The following is a 14,864-nucleotide window of genomic DNA, read 5'->3' on the forward strand; positions in this document are numbered from 1 at the left end:
AAGATATGAAGACTTCAGCTTGATGAAAAAATTTGGTAAAAAGAAAGAAAGAATGAATGAACCTACCACAGGGAACATAGATAAATCATAAATATAAATAAATCAGAGTAGGAAAAAAATAGCTTTAACAAATGTTCATGAATATCTTCAAAGACATTTCAGAAGACTACATCCATAAATTCAAAGATTGCTCTGACAAAGGAATCATCATCAGAAGAAAGAGCTTTGGAAAATTACATGCATAGTTCCAAGAACATTTTTCAATAGAAATGTTAGAAAACACCTTTGTACACTTAATTCCTCCTCAAAAAAAGAGAAAAAAATGCTTTAAAAAAGGGTCAAATGATCCATATCTAACCAGTAGTATTTCCAGAAAAAGAGAATAAAGAGAAAATGATCAATTAAATAATATGAAAAACTTTTCCAGAGCTGATGATGAGAGACACAAGTTTTCAAACTGAAGGAAAAAAAAAAGTGTACCAAATCCAAGGAAGAAGAATGAAAAAATATCCATTGCTAAACATATCACTAAGAAGTTAGAAAAGAGCAAAGAGAAGACAGGACACAGTTACAGGGAAGAAAAAAATCTCTAAAAGAATGAGGCACAGAATGGAAGCAAATGTTTTATGCCAAAACAATGAATACTAGAGATAATCCAGTGATGCTTGACGGAAAATTATTAGAGTGGAAAATTCTATTAGCCAGTCAAGCAAGCATCAGAGAAAAGTAACTATATTTTCAATAACACAATGACTTAGAAAACTTATATCCTATGAATCTCTTCTCAAAAGTAATTTTATGAAGTATTCCAGCAAAATGAGGAGTAAACCAAGAAAGAGGGATTCAGGAATTCAGGATTCAGCAAAGCAAACTAGTTGATGCCTCCACAGACTTGAGAATGACCAGTCCAGGTAGCTGATGACCCCTAAAGGAAATGGCCAGAAGGAAGGCAGGGATGAAGGTAACTCAATATGGACTATGACTCTGAAGTTGCAAAAATGTGACCAAAAAAAACAATCAAACAAAACACAGAGGGACGCCTGGGTGGCTCAGCACAGGCCCACATCAGGCCCTGCGAGGAGCCCGCTTCTCCCTCTGCCTGTGTCTCTGCTTCTCTCTCTGTGTCTCTCATGAATAAATAAATACAACCTTTAAAAAAAAAACAGAATAGCACAAGTGAAAAAAGGAAGCCATATTTCAAAATTGAAGTCATTAGGCCAAATAAGAGTATGACTTCATGGTCTTCAAAAAGAAGAATGAAATGGATTCCAAAAAAATAAAGAGAATGATGGAACTTTCTCCAGAATAGACCATATACTGGGTCACGAATCAGGTCTTAACCGATACCAAAAGATTGGGATCATCCCCTGCATATTTTCAGACCATAATGCTTTGAAATTAGAACTAAATCACAAGAAGAAGTTTGGAAGGATTTCAAACACGTGGAGATTAAGGACCATCCTGCTAAAAGATGAAAGGGTCAACCAAGAAATTAGGGAAGAATTTAAAAGATGCATGGAAACTAATGAGAATGAAGATACACCGTTCAAAATCTTTGGGATACAGCAAAAGCAGTCCTGAGGAGGAAATATATCACAATACAAGCATACATCCAAAAACTGGAAAGAACTCAAATACAAATCTAACCTTGCACTTAAAGGAGAAAACACAGCAAATAGATCCTATGCCCAGCAGAAGAAGAGAGTTAATAAAGATTTGAGCAGAACTCAATGAAATAGAGACCAGAAGAACTGTGGAACAGATTAACAAAACCAGGAGTTGGTTCTTTGAAAGAATTAATAAGATAGATAAACTATTAGCCAGCCTTATTAAAAAGAAGAGAGAGAAGACTCAAATTAATAAAATCATGAATGAGAAAGGAGAGATCACCACCAACACCAAGGAAATACAAATGATCTTAAAAACTTATTCTGAGCAGCTATATGCCAATAAATTAGGCAATCTTGGAGAAATGGACACATTTCTGGAAAACCACAAACTACCAAAACTGGAACAGGAAGAAATAGAAAACCTGAACAGGCCAATAACCAGGGAGGAAATTGAAGCAGTCATCAAAAACCTCCCAAGACACAAAAGTCCAGGGACAAAGGCTTCCCAGGGGAATTCTATCAAACGTTTAAAGAAGAAACCATACCTATTCCACTAAAGCTGTTCAGAAAGATAGAAAGAGATGGAATACTTCCAAACTCATTCTATAAGGCCAGCATCACCTTAATTCCAAAACCAGACAAAGACCCCACCAAAAAGGAGAATTATAGACCAATATCCCTGATGAACATGGATGCAAAAATTCTCAACAAGATACTAGCCAATAGTATCCAACAATACATTAAGAAGATTATTCACCATGACCAAGTGGGATTTATCCCTGGGATGCAAGGGTGGTTCAACACTTGTAAAGCAATCAATGTGATTGGTCATATCAGCAAGAGAAAAACCAAGAACCATATGATCCTCTCATTAGATGCAGAGAAAGCATTTGACAAAATACAGCATCCATTCCTGATCAAAACTCTTCAGAGTGTAGGGATAGAGGGAACATTCTTCAGCATCTTAAAAGCCATCCACGAAAAGCCCACAGCAAATATCATTCTCAATGGGGAAACACTGGGAGCCTTTCCCCTAAGATCAGGAACAAGACAGGGATGTCCGCTTTCACCACTGCTATTCAACATAGTACTAGAAGTCCTAGCCTCAGCAATCAGACAACAAAAAGACATTAAAGGCATTCAAATTGGCAAAGAAGAAGTCAAACTCTCCCTCTTCGCAGATGACATGATACTCTACATAGAAAACCCAAAAGACTCACCCCAAGATTGCTAGAACTCATACAGCAATTCGGCAGCGTGGCAGAATACAAAATCAATGCCCAGAAATCAGTGGCATTTCTATACACTAACATTGAGACTGAACAAAGAGAAATTAAGGAGTCAATCCCATTTACAATTGCACCCAAAAGCATAAGATACCTAGGAATAAACCTAACCAAAGAGGTAAAGGATCTATACCCTAAAAACTACAGAACATTTCTGAAAGAAATTGAGGAAGACACAAAGAGATGGAAAAATATTCCATGCTCATGGATTGGAAGCATTAATATTATGAAAATATCAATGCTACCCAGGGCAATTTACACATTCAGTAGAATACCTATAAAAATACCATGGACTTTCTTCAGAGAGTTGGAACAAATCATCTTAAGATTTGTGTGGAATCAGAAAAGACCTCGAATAGCCAGGGGAATATTAAAAAAGAAAACCAGAGCCAGGGGCATCACAATGCCAGATTTCAGGTTGTACTACAAAGCTGTAGTCATCAGGACAGTGTGGTACTGGCACAAAAACAGACACAGAGATCAATGGAACAGAATAGAGAATCCATAAGTGGACCCTCAACTCTCTGGTCAACTAATATTCGACAAGGCAGAAAAGACTATCCACTGAAAAAAAGAGAGTCTCTTCAATAAATGGTGCTGGGAAAATTGGACATCCACATGCAGAAGAATGAAACTAGACCACTCTCTTACACTAGACACAAAGATAAATTCAAATTGGATGAAAGATCTAAATGTGAGACAAGAATCCATCAAAATCCTACAGGAGAACATAGGCAACACCCTTTTTGAACTTGGCCACAGCAACTTTTTGCAAGATACATCCATGAAGGCAAGAGAAACAAAAGCAAAAATGAACTATTAGGACTTCATCAAGATAAGAAGCTTTTGCACAGCAAAAGAAACAGTCAACAAAACTAAAAGACAACCTACAGAATGGGAGAAGATATTTGCAAATGACTTATCAGATAAAGGGCTAGTATCCAAGATCTATAAAGAACTTATTAAACTCAACAGCAAAGAAACAAACAATCCAATCATGAAATGGGCAAAAGACATGAAGAGAAATCTCACAGAGGAAGACATAGACATGGCCAACATGCACATGAGAAAATGCTCTGCATCACTTGCCATCAGGGAAATACAAATCAAAACCACAATGAGATACCACCTCACACCAGTGAGAATGGGGCAAATTAACAAGGCAGGAAACAACAAATATTGGAGAGGATGTGGAGAAAAGGGAACCCTCTTACACTGTTGGTGGGAATGTGAACTGGTGCAGCCACTCTGGAAAACTGTGTGGACGTTCCTCAAAGAGCTAAAAATAGACCTGCCCTACGACCCAGCAATTGCACTGTTGGGGATTTACCCCAAAGATACAGGTGCAGTGAAACGCCGGGACACCTGCACCCCGATGTTTATAGCAGCAATGGCCACGATAGCCAAACTGTGGAAGGAGCCTCGGTGTCCATCGAAAGATGAATGGATAAATAAGATGTGGTCTATGTATACAATGGAATATTCCTCAGCCATTAGAAACGACAAATACCCACCATTTGCTTCAACGTGGATGGAACTGGAGGGTATTATGCTGAGTGAAGTAAGTCAATCGGAGAAGGACAAACATTATATGTTCTCATTCATTTGGGGAATATAAATAATAGTGAAAGGGAATATAAGGGAAGGGAGAAGAAATCTGTGGGAAATATCAGAAAGGGAGACAGAACATAAAGACTCCTAACTCTGGGAAACGAACTAGGGGTGGTGGAAGGGGAGGAGGGCGGGGGGTGGGGGTGAGTGGGTGACGGGCACTGAGGGGGACACTTGACAGGATGAGCACTGGGTGTTATTCTGTATGTTGGTAAATTGAACACCAATAAAAAATTAATTTATTAAAAAAATAAAAAATAAAAAATAATAATAAAAATAAAAATAAAAAATAAAGAGAATGAATTTAAAAACTAAAAAATTAAGGATATAATGAAGAAGGCCCACCTACCCTCTCCTAACAAGAAAAAATAAAGTTAGTTAAGAAAAGCTTTATAGAAAGTCCTATTCTAAATATGAACCAAAGTAAAATACGGCATACTTTTTTTAAAGTAAGCTCTACACCCAACGTGAAGCTTGAAGTCATGACCCCAAGATCAAGAGTTGCATGCACTATGGACTGATCCAGGCAGGTACCCCATATTTGGCATAATTTTGACCAAATACTAGAGTTAAAGAATCCATCTGAAAGAAGTAAGCATCCCCTTAACCTTGATTCTAGGAATATTCTTTGGTTGGCTAAGGAGTCACATTAAATGAAATGTAATCCTGGAACACTTCTTGATTCTGCAGTGAATGATATTTACCAAGTCATAATAACATTAATGCTATTTATTGATTTTTCAACTTTTTGGTTCAACCAATAGACCAAAATGAAAGATTCAATTAATTACAATACTAATATGAAATATTAACAATATTCTCACAAATACAAAATATTAACAATATTTTCACTATATAAAGTTCTCAAAACTCAGGTAGTATGATCATATAAGGAAAAACAGGAGAAAGGCAAAAGGGTAAAATATACCAACCTGATCATGTAGGAAGTCAAGAGGAACTGTCTGTACTGAATGGAACAGAAATAGTGGAAGGAATTACAAATGTAACCAGTTAAAAAGCTCAGAAAATTAATATAATTATATGTAGGAACAGAGAAAGAAGGAAGGCAAACTAGTAAGCTAAACTCTCTTCTACTATGGTATCTGTTTAAGGTTGGTAAATGAAAAGAAAAGAAGTCAGTATATTACTCAGCCTTTACAGAGATAACCACAGGTCTAAGAACCAAAACCAGAAATGGTTCAAGTTAATTGTTCCTGAAGTCAGCATTGGCATAGAGAATGCAGCGAAGCTGGGAACTAGAGGCTTTGTTTTGTTTTGTTTTGTTTTTATTGCAGTTGGTTTTTGTAACCATGCGTGTGGATCACTTTCATGTAAAATTATTATTTAGTCCTTTTAACTAAATAGAGGGCTATGAGATTTCAGAGAAAATACCAGTAACAAAGTCCTAGGGGCCGACAAAAGGTTCACAGAAGTGAAATTTTAGCTGAACTCTAAGGAATACAAAAGAAGAGAGTAGTTTTGTATTTCTTCTACTTTAAGGTTCACAATATGTTAACACCTCTGCCATCAAGATATTTGTTAAAATTGATGTCATCTCACAATTACCAATAGCCTAGTAGCGGCTATGATTGAGTTGTCATTGATTGCATACAGACAAACTGGGGTGCTTACCTCATGACAGCCTGGACAATTTTAACCCATCAATATTTTGGTCAACAAACTATTTAAAGTCCATTTGAAGAAATAGGAGCCCTGAGCGTTGTCTGAAAACCTTGTGTTGACATCTTATGGGAAGATCATATACAGAACCAGCATAAAGTCTGCAAAACGGATGACACTGGTAGAAAATCTAAGAAACAACAGTGAAGCATTCTTTTATGTAGTGCTATATCACAAATATTCTTGATAATCCAGAAAATGCTAGTGTTTGGAAAAATACTGATATCAACAGCACTGAGTTGAAAACTAGTTTAAAAAAAAAAAACCCAGATTCTGAATATGAAAAAGAATTCCTTAACCAATTTCTTTGATTTATACTTTCCTTATGAGAATGACACAATTTAAACAAAAAATCTTTTATTTAAATAATTCTAAAAGAACTATTCCAGTAGGTACAAAAGAAAAATTCTAAAGGATAAGAAAGCACTGTAAAATGGTTAAATAGGCAGAGGTTTTTCTTTCCTGGAGGTACAAAAATGGTAGTATATCTTTAAAATTCATGATGTCTACATTTACAGAATTACAACTACCAAGAAAGAGGGTAATTAGGAGAAATCAGAGAAATTACTTCTAGTTTGGGGAAATCGTAACAGATACCAGAGAGGAGTAATGAGTTAACTGACCCCTTGAAGAATGGGAAGGCATATGAAGCATAATTTCAGGGTTATAAGAGAGATTCTCATAGAACCTATGGTCAGAAAAAACAAAGATCAGCCAAAGAATATCATAAAAGACAATAGGAAATCCTGTGTGAGAACTGATTTGCACATTTAGAATCAAAAGACCCTTCAAGAAGCCACTTGTCCAGATGACTGCTTTTTATAGAAAGAACATTTTTTTACATCCTTTTGTTCTGTACAAAAATCTTCTCTCCCTCAAATCAAACCTGTGAGTAGCAGTGTTGTTTCAAGACACCCATTTCACTAGAGAAACAGCTACCTCCTGGGTAGGTCTAATATAGTAAATATGTCATAATTCTAAGGGATAACATCTTAATAACATAGCAGCAACTATAGTTACTGAGTGCTTATTATGTATGTGTCATTATCTTTTCTCTCTGTTTATATAGCGTCTATGTCTGCTTATAATTTATTTTCTTCTTTATCTCCTAAATGCTATCTATGTCAGCTTATAATTTGTTTTCTTCTTTATCTCCTAAATGCTAACCAGTTTAGTTCAAAAATTTTGTTAGTACATACAGAAATCTAATTGTTCAATTATCTCATTTTCATAGTTTCTCAATTTTCATAGGTTTAGACAACCAAATAACAGCTGCTGGATAAAGTAAAATGAGAAAATATGATTCTCAGAAAAACTAAGTTGTCCTACGCCTTCACAAAACAAATATTTAGTAGCAGCTATCCTTAAACATGAGTTTACACGTTTAAAGCCTATTATAATATATTATAGAAGCTCCTGAGAATCTGTTTCAAATCTTTAGCTACTTTCTAGTACCAACAGATAAAACATATATATGTTCCCATAAACCTTATAGAAACTATTAACCCAGTAGTAAAGCCTCTCTCTGCCCCCAACTCCTCCTTTTTCTCTCTCATTCACTATTATACCCATATGTATACACATTTGTAAGTCTATATTGTTTCCAGGGTTTTTTTCCCCACTAATTGCCAAAGACTTTAAAATTAGTATCACAATGCTCCTTAAGAGAGTCTCCTCTCCTTAAGAGGTCATTTTCTTTTGCCAGTCCATAGTGCTCTACTGTGATTCAAACACATGACTCTCTTCTTCAAGATCATCCACCCATCCACCAAGCAGTGGCTCCTCCACAGCTCTGTGCTCTCCTCGGCAAGTCTCTATGCTGTTCTAGGCAGGGCCACACCTCTCACCCAGCTGGGCAGATCACTGAGAGATTGCACTGGCCAGGCAAACACTCTCCCATACTACCTGAAAGTAGACTGTATTCACTTGCATTGGGGAGACTTTATTTGGTACCATAAAATTGTATAAGTGGGAAGAACCTAGCCTACTAACTTTATAGAAGAATACGTGACTTGCTTTCATTCAATGAGAATCAATATCCACAAAAATTTCTCATAGTCTACCTAAACTTATTAAGTGTTCACAATTCTGAAAAAGATGTTTTTTTTATTTTATCTATACTTCACCTTTTTTTTTTAAGATTTTATTTATTTATTCATGAGAGACACAGAGACACAGGCAGAGGGAGAAGCAGGTCCCATGCAGGGAGCCTGATGTGAGACTCGATCCCGGGACCCCAGGATCACGCCCCATCACGCCCCAGGCTGAAGGCAGGAGCCAAACCGCTGAGCCACCCAGGATCCCCCTGAAAAAGATTTTAAACTCCCAAGTATGTGGCACTTAAATTTGACAGTAATTTTCACTGCATATCCGGCATTGCTGTGCCTAATATTTCTTATAAATACTTATAAAAGTATTTATAAGTATTTAAATAAAATTTATTTGAAAATGTTATAATGGCATTAATCACATCTTTTTAAGCTTGGCATGTTGGCAATGCAGATTTAAGGGTCACATTGCTGGTGGAATTGTAAAATGAAAGCTGCTTTGGAATGTGGCTTGGCAGATCTTTAAGTGTTAAACATAGTGTGGCCATGTGACTCAGAAATTCCATTCATAGTTATATACCCAAAAAAGATAAAAACATACATCCACATAAAAACTTGTACATAAACGTTAGTAGCAGCGTTATTCATAATAGCCGAGAAGTGGAAACTTACCCGAATGTCCATCAACTGATGAATGAATAAATAAAAAGTAGTATTCCATATAATGGAATATTATTTGGCTATTAGAAAAAAGAATGAAGTACTGATCCATGTTTTAGCATAGATGAACCTTGAAAACATGCTAAGTGGAAGAATTTGGTCACTAAAGGCCCCATGATTTTATTTATATGAAATATCCAGAATAGGCAAATCCATAAACACAGAGGGCAAATCAGTGGTTTTAAGGGACAGGAGAAGGATTGGGGGATGAATGCTAATGGATACAGAGTTTAAGAAGTAATAAAAATGTTCTCAAATTACACAGTGATGATGGCTGCATAAATTTGCATAAGTCTGTTAAGGTACTAAAAACTAGTGAGTTGTATACCATAAAAAGATGAACGTTATGATATGTGACTTACAGTCCAATGAAGCTATTAATTTGAAAATATGTTTAAATGTCAAGTGTATTTCTATATGGCATCAACAATGAATTTTTCTAAAGATATTATTTTAAATAAATTTTAAAATACGCAGTTCTTTTGATAAATCTAACATGAACTTGTTCAAGAATTCCTAAGGAAAATATTAAACAACATTTACATTTCTTAATCAGAGAAGACCTAATATACTGGGAGTCACGGATTCTAGGACCAAATATTTAAAAGATATCAATTTCCTTTTAATTATTTATAGACTTAACACAATCTCAACATAATCTCCATTAAATTCCTAACAAATTTTATAGAACCTGAAATGCTGATCCAAAAGCATGTATATGAAAGGCAAAAGGCCAAGGAATGCTATTGCACTCTTGAAAAAATTGCACAGGGTGGGAAGATTTGCTACTACACTTACCAGATAGCAAAATTTAATTTAAATCTGCAGTAATTACAACAATGGGATATGGGCAAAAATACAGAAAGAGATCAAAAGCACAAATATAGTGCCCAGAAACACACCTATGAATATATTAACACTTGATATTTGAAATAATAAATATGTGTTGTCTTAAGCCATTAAATTTTGGGGTAATCTGTTATACAGCAACAGGTAACTAATAAATTGTTTACTCACCAGTATTCCCAGATTTATTTTCCTTTTGGCACCAAAGATTAACCTTCCCCACCTCCCTGAATTTCAGCATACCACATGACTTCTTTTGCTTCTAAAATGTGAGTGGCAACAATTCATGTCACTTCCAGATAAAGGTAGTTAAAACTGGCTCATGATTATCCATGCTTTTCTTCTCATACCATACCAACTGGGAAAGACTTGTGTTGCAGATTGTACAGCTACAGAATGATGGACATTCCCTGAATTTAGACCTCTGAGTTACAAAGGACAATTGCCCTGGAGGGTTGCCTCAATCCATAACTTTGAATGGATGAGAAATAAAGCTTTATTCATTAAGTCAATAAGATTTGGAGATCATTTGTGACTACAGCATAACTTACAGATATCAGGCTCAATCCTACTAGTAATGAAAAAAAAAACAATAATGAGACAACAATACATACCCATCAGATGGGCAAAAATTAAATGTTTTGATAATACTAAGTTTCAGCAAAGATGTAGAGCAATGAAAGCAAGAATGTAAACTGGTAGACCCATTGGGGGAAAATGTGGCATTATTTAACAAAGCTACTATCTGTAATCCCTGTGATCTAGTAATTTGACTAGTAGTTTTATACTCTTAAGAAACTCCTGCATCTGTGCACCATGACACTTGTAGAAGAAGAATCATAGTTGTTTTGTTTATGGTGGAGAAAGAAACAAAGAAGGAAGGAAGGAAAGGAATGAAGAAAGGAGAGAGGGAGAGAGAAAGGGAAGGGAAGAGAAGGAGAAAGAAGGGAACAGAGGAGGGAAGGAAAGGAGGGAGGGAGAAAGAAAAGGAAGGAAGGAAGGAAGAAAGAAAGAAACAGAAAGAAAGGGAGGAAGGAGGATGGAAGTAGGTAGGAAGGAAAGAAGAGAAGGAGGAAGGTAGGGAGAAATGAAAATGATCCAGTTATTCAGAATCAGTAAACAAAAAGATATTATATTCATAATATAATATATCCAGCAATGTAAAACAACTGCCACTATCAGTTCTATATGGCATCAATCAACAAAAAAATTACTGAGCAGCTGTTGTGTGCCAGGCCCTATTTCAGGTACTGGGGATACAATAGTGAGCAAAATAGAAAAAAAAAAAATCCATTCTCATAGAGTTCATATTTGAATAGAAATAAAACAGGAAAAAAATAGTAAATGAGAAGTCATATAGTATTTTATTTTAAAATTTTTATTTATTTATTCATGAGAGACACGCAGAGAGAGAGAGAGGCAGAGACACAGAGGGAGAAGCAGGCTCCTTGCAGGGAGCCTGATGTGGGACTCGATCCCCAGACCCAGGATCAAACCCTGAGCCAAAGGCAGATGGTCAACTGCTAAGCCACCCAGGGGTCCCAGCCATAGTATTTTAAAAGGTGATAAGTACTATGGGGAAAAGCAAAGGAAAGGGGAGAAAGTGTATTGCAAGTAAGAGGATGTATAGTTTTAAATGTGATATTCAGTCGTAGCCGGGTTCGGAACTGTTTACGTGAGAGACAAGAGTGCTTTTTAGACTTCATTCCCTCCAAATGCAAGGAAATGTGATAGTGTTAGAAGCTCACAAATAGCTTACCATTTTCCAAACCCATCAGAAGGAAACTGTTGGAAACGATGAGTAGAGGCCACTAATGGAAACCCACCCAAAGCCAACCCCACGCTTGCTCCAACGCATCCAAGATTATCAAAATGCTCATTCTGAAAAGCAGAAGGTTAATATGAGCAATTCCCCAGGACAGTGAAACAGGCATATTTTCTTGCCCTACTTTTTTTTTCTTATCTAGAGCCCTTTCCTTCTCTTGGAGTTTGGATCTGACCTGTGTCTGTGCCTTGTAGGCCATTTTGGTAGCTAACATATTCTGTGAGGAACAAGAAGGGGGAAATTATGGCAGATTAACAGTCAGGAGTGGTCAATTGCCTCCTTTAAATTTCTCCATAGAAAATCGGAAAACACCAAAAAAAGGAACTATTAGAACAAGTGGGGGAAAAATGTGATATTCAGAGTAGGCTTCATTGAAAAGTATTTGAACATTTAAAGTGTATTCTAGGCAGAGGAAACTGAAGAACAAAGGTGGCCTCTGATATAGTCAAGGAATATCAAGACGAGTGAGAAAAACAGTAGGAAAATGAGATCAGATAGGTAAAGGGGAGAGAAGTATCAGGTAGGGGTCTTGTAGGCGATCCTAAGAAATTTGGTTTTTACTCTGTATGAACTAGAAAGCCATTGGAGCTTTTGAAGCAGAAAGGTGACATCTTTTGATATACACAGTAAAAGGAGAACTCTGATTGCAATTTTGAGAATAGATCATAGACGGCAAAGGATAAAGGCAGGGAGACCGGTTAGGAGGTCCTTGCAGTAATTCTTATGGGATATAATGACAGCTGCAACCACGGTGGCAGCCAGGGAGGTGATAAGAAGTAATTATATTCTGGATTGATTCTAAGGATAGGGCAAAGCAGATTTCCTAACACATTACATCTCAGGTATGAGGGAATGGGAGAAAACTAAGATGACTGTGGGGCCAGAACAACTGAAAGGGTGGTTGGAAGTGAAAAAGACTACAGATGGAGTAGACTTGGGCAAGACGAAGATTCTGTTTGGAGAATGTAGAACTGGAGATGTCTACTACACATCCAAATGGAAATGTTGACTAGGCAGCTTATAGAGAGGTAAGAGGTCAAGACTTGAGCTATCATTTTGGAGTCACCAGCACACAATTATAGAAATTAAAGAAAAAAAATAAAGAGATTGCATGAAATCATCAGCGTGTCAAGGGGAAAGAGCTCCTGAGGACTAAACATTAAGGCATTCCAAGAGTAAAACCTCAGAGAAGCTCTTGACCAGCAAAGGAGACAGGACCAGCCAATGAAGAAGGAGGGAAACCAAGTGTGTTTGGTGACCTGAAAGTTAATAGTGAAGGATTACAATGAGCAGACAGTGATAACACTGATAACTGACTATCAGATTTAGGAAAGGTGATGTCATTGGTAACCATGACAGGGGTAGTTTTGGTAGAGTACTGCAAACAAAAGATTAACAGGAATGGGTTTAAGAGATAATACGAAGAGATGCAGGGAGCCTGGGTGGCTCAGGTCATGATCTGAGGGTCCTGGGATCAAGTCTGCATCGGGATCGCCACAGGGAGCCTACTTCTCCCTCTGCCTATGTCTCTGCCTCTCTCTCATGAATAAATAAATAAGATCCTTTTTAAAAAATATGTAGAGATGCATTGCAGAAGGGAACAAAGACAACTCTCTTAAAAAGGTTTTGTTTGGGGGGTATCTGGGTGGCTCAGTTGGTTAAGCATCTGCCTTCGGCTTAGGTCATGATCCCGAGGTCCATGTCAGGGTCTCTGCTTGTGAAGAGCCTACTTCTCCCTCCCCTCCTCACTTGTGCTCTCTCTCGCTCTCAGATAAATAAATAAAATCTTTTTTAAAAAATGTTTTTGCTTTAAAAGGGAGTAAAGAAATGGCTTAATCTCACAAACATGTAATGCAAGACCATCTATGAAAGAATGCCTCTTAAGTTCATATAATGTTTTTTTAAAGGTGAAACTAAACTTGTGATCAAGAAGGAACAAGCAAGAAGTTTCTAGATAGCGGCATGTCCTCTTACTGATGTGGCAAATAACAGGGTATTTGTCTTATAATTATCTGTTATAATGATTTGCTATTATTATTTGTCAACCAACCATTACATTTGTTTTGTGTAACTCTTCTGTATATATATGTCATATATATGTTCAAAGGGTTAAAAAATTAAAGATTAATAAGATCATGCGCATGAAAAGACATCAGAAAATATCACTATTGCATCACAAAAGTTTTAATTAAAAGTATGTGAGAAAGAATATTCGAAATTATAAGCAGACCAAATTTGAATTGAAACTTCAAAAGGTTACATGTACTAGACCTGGCCAGTAGGTGAATATTTGTGCCTTTCTGTTTTAATTAAAAGTGGAATTTGTAAATCACGTAAAATCTTAAGAATTAGAGGAGTCTGTAAGCCCTTTTCTTCATTTTTAACTCCACAGGATACTTTTTTTTTTAGTATATGTGCTTGGTTCTCGGTATGAAAGAAATAGTACTCTAACTGCCAAGACAATTTTTTTCTCTGGATATTTTAAGTTTTATTTCCAAGGCCCCCAGAGATATTGCACTTCACAAACAAAAACCATTGGATTATATAATAATGATCTAAGTGTGAAGACATGACCCTTTTTTCCTTGGTAAATTCATTACAAAAGAGGAACAGAGCTCCTGCCAACCATGGTGACACTCCCAAGCTATGAATGAATTGGGGGTAGACTTCAAGTGGTCAGATCCATCTATTGTTTTCCAATAAGCACCTACAAAGCAGGGTATTTGGGTTTTCCTGCTTTCTGCTCATTCAACAAACAATTTACTTAACTCCTTGAGCATCTGTTTCAAAGGAGATGATCACCTACTTCACCAGAGAACATGAGGCAAGACAAATGCCTGAGTGATTAAGGACACTTCCAACCCAAAGAGGAAGAGGCCATAGAAATAAGGAAATGTGTTCATGAAAGAGTATTATACTTCAAATCCCTTCCACTCTCCCAAACTACAAAAAATGCATATTCTGGGTGGGAATATATTATTTTATTTTATAGCAAAGCCACCAAAAAGAGCCAGAGACACTTCTAAAACCTATCCTATCTACTGATGAACATATCTCAAATAATTTTAAATTACAAGTAACAACAAAAGCCATTCTAACATCCTCTGTCTGCTGAAACAAGCCAACAGTTGTTTGTTGTTTATTTTTTATCAAAAATAAATAAAAGGTTCACTGACACTTTGGGGCACACGCTTCTTGTACAACTTTGTGTGTGTGTCAATTCCTAATTTCTGGTTTA

This window comes from Canis lupus, chromosome 5 (genome assembly GCF_011100685.1).
Source record: "Canis lupus familiaris isolate Mischka breed German Shepherd chromosome 5, alternate assembly UU_Cfam_GSD_1.0, whole genome shotgun sequence".
Lineage (NCBI taxonomy): Eukaryota > Metazoa > Chordata > Mammalia > Carnivora > Canidae > Canis > Canis lupus.